Raw genomic sequence first — 9,650 nt, 5'->3', positions numbered from 1 at the left:
GCATGTTAGAAAGCAAATACAATGCTTGTCATTGTTGGTAGAAGACACAGCTATAGCTTCCCACTTATTAGGCTGAAAAAGTATCCTGTACTGTATTGCTTTGGGCTTTGTCAGCATACACAGTGTGCATTTTTGATACAACACAGGCTGATCTAACCAGACACAATGTGACCCATGTAACAAACGGCACTAAAAAGAGATTTGCTTCTTTAGTGGATAAAAACAGGCAATTCCTTTGACAGCAGCATTTGCAGCTGCCCTTTCATATTAAAGATAACTATGCTTATTAATAAGTACTTGACACTACATCTATATTGAATTTCTGCTTGTTTGTTCATTCAGAAACCAGAAACATCACCAACATGATGTTTCGGAGACATTTGCAAGCTTCATAGAACACCACATGTAGATCATACTCTGCCTATTGGGACCTACCGAAACATCATGACAGTTTTCAGATATGCAGTTATACTTTGCCCATTTTGTTCTCAACAGTAACAGCAGCATATTGTAAACATATGCAGCCATTAAAATCAGGAATTGCTTTCTGCATACTGGAAAAAAATGTTTATGCCGTTCTTTTTGTGTGAAAGGAAAGAATGTCCTGACCTAGTCAATACACTTCTCTGTCATCAACTGTGTTAGTTACAGACCTGGCAGTACAAAACGCAGTGCTGAACTGTGCTTATTGGACAACTGTTGCTGATCCAGCCACCCACAGAGTCAGCATTTCTCCTCTTGCAGTGTAATAATGATCACACTACTGGAAATGAGAAGGGTGTGCTCTTCTAGCCATTCCCAGTTGAGATAGTTGGGAAAACATTCTGCAGTGGCTCAGAGACAAATGAATATCCTTGACTACACCTCATATAAAGAAAGCTACTTTTAGATTTGCTTAGTCACCGGCAAAACTCTCAGTGCCTGCAAGAGTTGACAGAAACAAGGGCTAAAGTCTCCATGAGCCATCTGTGAGCCATGTAGCTGCTGCTGTCGGACAGAGCCAAGAGCTTAAGGAAAGCTTATTATGCATAGAAGCACATAATAGGAGACAGCAAGAGAAAGAAGGGATTAAAAAAAAAAAAAAAAAGTTATGGCAGTTGATTCATGTACTGTTCCAGCTCCCAGGAGTTTGCTGCTGGCATGATGCACCCAGCCGAAGGTACACTGAGTACAGCTTGCACCTTGTAGTAAGTGTTCTGCCTAGCTCTCCTGCGAGCCAGCCATTCTACTCAGCCTACACACTGTATTTCACAGACATTGTCCAAGGCCACTTAAATCAAGGACAATTTTATTAATCTGATAAATTACACTGGAAACAGAAGTTAGAAGCAATTCTTTTTATTCTTGTCCAGTAGAAGCTGTTGACTGTTTTGCTTTTGACCATCTCTCTTGCAAATCAAGGAAACTTCTGAATTTTGGCAGGATCTCGGGTGCCTGATTCTGAAAGAAAAGCTTACCCTAGTATGAAGAAAATGTCAAAAGGCAGTCCTTGATTTCGGAATCAGGTATAGTCATGGGTCACTTAGGTTTTCATTTTACGGAAATTTATCATCCATAAAAGTGGGCTTAATAACACAGACTATACACAAACAGTTTGTAGACACACTTTTCTTAATATAGATTTGCAAAAAGCACATGACCCAGGCAGACAGTGAGCTATAAGCAACATTTCACTATGAGCTTCAGTGCTTCTTCCTACATCTCCTACATTGGATAGGGACTGTTTACAAGGACATGCAGTGATAGGACAAGGGGGAATGGGTTTAAGCTGAAGGAAGGTCGATTTAGATTAGATGTAAGAAAAAAATTCTTCACTGTGAGGGTGGTGAGGCTCTAGAACAGGTTGCCCAGAGAAGCTGTGGACACCCCCTCCCTGGCAGTGTTCAAGGCCAGGTTGGATGGGGCTTTGGGCAATGTGATCTAGTGGAGGGTGTCCCTGCCCATGGCAGGGGGCGTGGAACCAGATGGTCTTTAAGCTTTCTTCCAACCCAAACCATTCTGTGATTCTATGAAATCTTGCCATTAGCTGTGGTGCCATGCTGTAAGCCTTCTTCAGTGGTTCTTCAAATGCTGCAGTTATAACCTGGTATTTAACATACATTAAGATTGATGTATTCACTGTTACAATCATAGTCCTGTTATTTATAATTGCTTATTACCGATATTAGAATGAGAGAATATCCATGGTAGAAGCACAAAGTGATAATGTTCCTATAAACAACTGTTTAGAGGAAAATGCTGTGTTTGAGGAGGATAAAGGGTCGAATTTGGGTCTGGAGTCCTGTATGGTTGAATAGCTTCTTGAAACAGTCACAGTAGCTTTAGTCAGTGAGGCACAGTTTAATATTGTCCCACTTAAAAAAAAAAAAACAAAACACCACAACAAAAAAACCACCACCAAAAAAAAACCCCCAACAAACCAAAACACGCTGTTTTGGGTAGAACATGGGCTGCTTCCATACACTTTGCCCCTGAAGACAAAAAGTCATGCATTAACTGTATGATAAAACTCCAACAGAACATGCTAAGGTCATATTCAATGGACTGAAAAAAACCCAGGGAATGTAAATGACTGGGACTAGAGAAACAGGATTAAAAGCCACTGATGTCTCTATATAGATTGGCAGATCTGTGCAAGCTGGAGGAAGCACTACATGTTGGGACTTGGGTAATGTTTAGTCTTTTTGAATTTGGCCAACACTACAGGAATGGAGTAAGTTGTGGAGAACATATATGTAAAGGAAATATATATGTAGAGAAAATAGCTGTGTTCCCAAACGTTTTGTGTAGCTTATGTTTCTCAACCCTCAGCACTTCCTATGAACCAGAACATTTCTTATTCATTGAACTTCTAGTTGGAAAACACTGTAAGGCAATAATATTTTGTTGCCCAGTTGCAAACCACATTACTGTGTCTGTGAAGTTCAGAGTTTGGAAGCCGATTTGGAAGCCACTTAACTTCATCATTTATGCTGTTACCACTAACTGGTAACAGAATTCTTGAGCCCTTTTAGAACACTTTGTTGTGTTTACAGTTTTAAAGTTTCCATTGTAGTTTATGCTTCCCAGTTTTAGATGTTTCTTCATTAGGGTTGTGGGTTTAGTTGCATTCTCACCAAAGGGTAAGTATATAAGCCTGTGTTTGGAGCAATGCTAATGTTGTCAGAAGGAGTATCTGTTTGGTAGTCCAGGCACAGTAAGTTCCCATTTGCTTAAAATACACTGTCTGGACCTATTTTCTGTAATAGATCCATCTATTCAAAATATGTAGCCACAGGTTAGTCTTCTGGTTAGAAGATGCATGTGCATAAATTACACAGTTATTTCAGACACGACAAAATCACTAAACATAATAAACCACAGAAAAGTTACAGTAACAGGATAATACTGTTACTTGACTGAAGTTTAGCATACGTTTTCAGCCAACATTTGTGGTTACATTAGGTTTTGTTCATGAAGTTAAAGCAACTTCTATGCACTGGATGGCAACCCAGTGTACAGGTTTAGGAGAAAGTTCTACAAACTATTGAGTTTGTGGCACAGGGGCAGAGGCAAGAAGAAAGAGAGGGCAGTGCTGGGCTTGATTTATTTGGGAAAAAGAAAGGAAAGGACTGGTAAGAGACAAGCAGGTGAGAGGCCCAGTCCTCTTTTTTCTCATTTCTATGGAGTTACATGGTGACATTCTGCATCTCAAAAAGTAAAAAAACCCATATACTTAAAAAAAAAAATAATTATGCATTTATATATGTATACATATATATATACTTACGTACACATATAGTTGAAGTCTACTTACATTTCTTTTTAGAAAATAGTCATTTGGTGTTTGACCAATAAAGATTGAACTGTAGAATTATATAATTGTAACACTACTCAAGATTTAAAAAGAAAATTGAAATATGAGAGACACTACCATGATTTTTAGCCATTCATGCTTTTGCACACATACTTCTACAAAAGAATGAATGTAGTGCTCGGGCTAGTTTCCCCTTTCTCAGCTATTTGTACCACAGCAATCATAGTATCTAGGTGCCAGTTTTGACAAAGTTTCACTGGGAAAGAAACAGTTATTATAGGTTTCATTGTGAAATAACTGGTTATGTGTCAGCAGCTGCTCTAGAGAACTGCAAATACATCAGTGACTGTACTGAATGAGTGTTAGAGAGATTTGGGTACACATAACTGAGTGCCGGAGAGACTACAGACACTGTAGAAGACCGTACTGTACTCCTATTCTGCAGAAGATGTATTTCCCAGGGAAACACCTTTAGAGAGATCCTCAAAGGGCAAAGCTCAATACAAAGAAAACAGATTCCTGAAAACCAGAATCGCAGTATACTTTTATGTATTTCAGAATACATGAGAATTAAATATACCTCATGCAATTTTCTTTGAAGGGTGTTATGGGTATTATAGTCGATTCCCTAATTGTAGGAAAGACTCAAATTGGAATGATGATATTGACTTGGCAGAGACAACTAGTGATAGTAATAGGTTGATGCAGCGATAAATATTTTAATAGATTTATATATGATAATAGTTGCATTATACTGTAGCTACCACTAGTGTAATCTGTAAGTTTGATACTGTAGTCATTTGCTAAAGTGGGTAGTCATCTGATACTTGTTTTGGATCTTACGACAATGGATTGTTGAATCAATTATCAAGTAGTACATACCACAACACTTGCAAGTACAAGCTACATGGGTGTGTATATTTTCAGTAGGACCTCTTACTTTAATTCACCCCTGGTAATTCATGCTTCTAGAATTTCACTGCTTATAGATATGTTAGGAAACTAAGATCTACACTTTTCCTTCTTGCATTATGTGGAGAAGATTATCCACTGCAATTACAAGTTATGAAGCTATGTATGTCTTTAACATCCAGGCCTCTTTCTGCTGATGGACTCATTGAGGAAATAGTTTGTTATCCCACATATTTCTTTAAAATGTAGTATTTAATTTGTCTAATAAAAAATACACATGTTCTGACATGAAGTGTATACCAGGCAAAATAAAAAAGTTTTTATTCTTATCTGAAATATGAGCTTGTGCCATACCTGCATAGGCAGAATGCCATTGTCTCTGTGGCTGTTATCCTCAAGAATATTTTAAGTAGCTGTTTTCTGTCACAAGCTGATTTTCCGAGTGAAAAATAAAAAACCTGCAACCCATTCAAGTTTAAAGCAAAACTTCCACAGGTAATTTGAAAGGTCTGAGGAACAACAGCAGTGAACATGTTCATAATATGGAATACCCTTGCAGCCAGGGTATGTTAGGAGCTTGATAATCATAACAAGAAGTTTGACTGGTGAAGCCTTGGTGGTATCAGCATGTCATTCAGCTATTCCTGTGAAACTGTGTTGACACAGTTTTGTTTATATTCTGAGTAGTTTTGAGTAGCTTATCAAGTACCCTTTGTGGCTTTTCACCTTCCTGATTATTTAAATACAAATGGCTGGATCACAATGTGATGTGTCTTTGGGGTTTTGGGGGGTTTGTTAGTTTCTTTGTTTTGGTTTCGGATGGCTTTCTTTTTTTTTTTTTTTTTTTTTTCCTATTCTGGTGATTCAAGGGACATTTTTACTGTTACTCTGGCATGACTTTCATACCTCTGGAAAATACCCAGAAAAATCCTTGCTATTTCTAAGCCATGGCTACTGATGTCAATTAGATTTTGTGGATGTCCTTTATACTAGACACAAAGTAAAAATCAAGAAGAATTTTTAAGCATGTAACTTCAGCTGTATATGTTAAGTATAATTTTGAATGAAACATTCATTCAAAACATTCGAAAACATTCAGAAAACATTCTTTATCTACAATAAATGTCTCATGGTTTTAGTACATTGTTAACATTTGTGCTTATAAAAGGAGAGGTTTAGTGAAGCTTGGATTTTCCAAGTTCAAAAATATCAAAAGAAAAAAAAAGAGGGAAAAAAAAGAAAGAAAAAAGAAAAGAAAGAGGAAAAAAAGAATAAAAACAGCATAGCGGAAAAGTTAACTTTAACAATCATTTTTCTCTTCTATTCACTTCAAATGTAGTTTCATTTTAAGTTTTGGGCACATGGGGTCATTTCTTATTTTATCAAAACAGTTTTCCCATCTTAATTAAAATCAGTGGACTATGCAATTCTGTTAGATTGGAGGAAAGGAGAGTTTGTTAATTTACATTTAAATAAAACTGATTTTCTGAACTTCTGATATAGTTGCATTTTTAATATCTTGTGCTTCATATTATATTTATAAGTGGTACCACTGGAATTATGGGGAGTCTTGGCTCACATTTCTGACTGTTATCCTTCAGTAATAGTAGTGCTTTTGTAGCCGTGGTAGTCTAAGAGCAGAATCAAGGCAAAATTTATAGGTAAAGGTAATATTTTTTTATTAAATCTATTAATGTAACTGGAAGAAGAGGCAATTTGAAGAGAACTTTTCTCAAAACATTGCCTGTTTTTCCCAGCTGTTCCATTTGGTCTAATTGAAAGTATTATTCATTACAGCTGAGTATATATTCTTTTGTGGTGTCTTGAGTGGCAACTTTCCTGCCTCAATATTTCATCAAAGAGTTTGAAGCTTAACTTCCTATTGACAGATTCCAAAGTTTTCAATAACTGAAGTGACCAGGAGCTTTTTTTTTTTTTTTTTTTTAAATCCTTTCATTTGCTTTTCTTTCTTTTGCAGCTGATAATGTATATTTATGGATTCAGCATTAATAGTGACTGGAAATGTTTCACTGATCTGAAAGTAGTATAACATTTTTGAGAATGCTTTTAGTTTAGATTCAGTTGCTGTCACTGAATATAAAATTACAAAGAAACAGTTTTCCATCTGGCGAAAAAAGAAGGATTTTGGAACATTTTCTAATTGAATTGTAATAGAAAGTAAAAAAAAATAAGTGGTTTTTTGGCAAAATAGAAATAATTCTGAAATATTTTATTCAGTACCAGTTATTATCAATGATTATAATACAGTTTCTAAGCTAAAAATTGTTTTAAAAATTGAAAATCAGAATACCTCTTTAAAAACTGTCAAAGAGAACTTTTTTGAACAATCTCTAAAAAGTTTTTGAATTATAGAAATTAATTCAAACCAACCTTTCTTTCGGGCTATCAGGCATACCTTTTTACCTGATGTCTTGGAATATTTGTCAACAAGGAAGAATGTAGGTATTTGTTTGGTTTTTATGGGAATTCAAGTCAACTGCACACTTCAGTAATTTCGTTATGGCAAGATCCTATTAGACCTACTGTAGAATTATTGACTATCTTTCCAGTGCATGCACAATAGACTCATTTTCTTGGGACTATTTATCTGGATGAAAATATAGGAATTTTTGCTTTTCCAGTGAAAAAGTTTTCATTTTGTCAAATTGCTATTTCTGGTTGGTGATAACATATATTAGATTTGCTAATACTACTGGAAATGCCTTTTATTTTCCATTCACATCCTCCTTTGAAACAACTAGACAATCTAGGGGAGCTGGTTGCTTGATTTTCTCATGGTTTGCAGTCAATGTGACTCTGAAGTCAGGTAGTAAAAAAGAGACAATGAGTGCTTCATTTAACGCTATCAACATCAATTATACATGAGCTCCCTTTACCTAGGAAAACTGAATGCTCAGACTTGATCTTAAACTCTGGTCCCAAGAGAACAGGTAAACAGTCATTCTGCCTGGGATAATGATGTTCTATATAAAGCAGCAAAATGCTACATGGATTTTCCTAATGCTATATTGTACAAATTTAAATATTTCTCAGGTTCAGCGAGCTTTTTCCACTATATGGAAACACTTGAAGGTATGCTTAGATACTTAGACTCTCAATGTTATGCCTTAGATTTAACTGACAACTCCCGCTAGCTTAGTGGCAGTTCTGCATCCAAATCTTCTTGTATCGTGTCCAAGTAATGCCTTGTGAAAGATGATATGCATTAAAAAAACAAACAAACAAACAAAAAACCCAAACCAAAACAAAAAAACAAACCACCAAAAAACCCTCACCAAATTAAAAAAAATAAAAATAAAAAGAAAGGGAAAAAAAGACATTACAACTGAACTCTCTTTATCTCTCTAGGAAAAAAAAAAAAAAAAAAAAAGAAGAAAGAAAGATATAAACTTAATTATTTTGATGCAAAAAAAGGGAATGGCTCTGTTTTAAACATTTGTGGCCACAAATCTAACTCTCAGAATCTATTTTGAAGCTTCTAAACCATTACAGATGCAGCCATCCATATCCAAGATAAACTCAATGATAGGTTTTGAAACTGTGAGAGTCATGTCCTTAGGAAAGGTTGATTTTTCTCTTTTTCTGCAAAATAATTTGTAGTCAATTTAGATTTCCTCAGCTTGAAACTTACCAGAACATCGTGTCATGCCCAGTTACTGATTGATTTAATTATGTTCTGCAACAGAACTTGCCAATAACACGAGGTGTGAGGTACTGTTACTGCAATAAGCTTGCAAATTTCAGAGAGAAATGCAATGTACTTTAAGTTTGTAGTCCCCACACACTCATTGCCTATTAATATTGGATGAAACTTCTTGACGAATGCATTGTCATGAACAGTCTGTTTCCACGGGTGTAATATTGGGCAGTTATGCCTAGTACAAAGTTAATGTTTGTCTATTAAAAGAATTGTATTACCTTAACATTCATTCACATTTGTGTGTTGCACCTGTTTAGGTATCTAACATCCCGCTGAATCTATCTATGCATTCATGTTTACAATACAAGCATTTTTGTTACTTTATATAGGATTCTTACAGATAATGTGAACAACTTTTAGCTAAATATTGTTTTCTTCTTTATTAATGAAATGCTGAATATTTGGGACTTTTAAAAAATTTTCCATTTCTCATTGTATTAGGGAAAAAAAATTTGGTGGTTACTAAATTCTGTGTTACTAGATGTATATTTCAAAAAGGTCAGTGCAGAGCATGGCAGGGCAGCAAAGGTAAGAGCTGAGCAAGGTGAAGTGAAGCAAAGAGAAACATCTGAAGTTTATTTATAATTGTAAACAGGAAATAAATGAATCAGGTTGAAAATAGATAGATAAATTATGTGCCCAGCTACACAGAAAAGTATTAACAGTGCAGTATAGACACTTTATGTCAAGTATACTTCATTTTCCTCTGTCAAATCTAATCAATCATTTGTCGGTATCTGTGATACTGCATTTCAGAAATGCAAACTGAATATAGATAAATGCACTATATACAAGAATACCATATATCAAGATATACCTACCTAGCATGTTTAGCAAAATCATCAAAGCAGTGTCCTTCAACTGGGAGGACAGTGACAAATATTAAAAATGTACCAAGACAGAAATAAAAATACTTGAGCTTGTAACTGACAAAATATTATCCAAAAAAATGCCCTGTGTCATCAGTATAAGAATTTCACTCATTTCTTGAAGGTGTGAGTCCTGATCTTGCAGAGACTTAAGTACATCCTCAGAGAAGTCCCACTGGGTAGTCAGATAGAACTGATTGTTGTTGAATGAATCCTTTTTTAGAAGTTACAAATAAATATGGTTGCCATAAGAACATTATATCCATCGCTAGTTTATTTTGATATATCTAGTCAGTACAAATGAGGTCTACTTAAGGATGAAAGTATCTAACTCAAAGTAGGATCCAAGACC

The sequence above is a fragment of the Balearica regulorum genome, chromosome 3 (assembly GCF_011004875.1).
Source record: "Balearica regulorum gibbericeps isolate bBalReg1 chromosome 3, bBalReg1.pri, whole genome shotgun sequence".
In the NCBI taxonomy this organism is placed as follows: Eukaryota; Metazoa; Chordata; class Aves; order Gruiformes; family Gruidae; genus Balearica; species Balearica regulorum.
Note: the sequence above shows the minus strand (reverse complement) of the source record.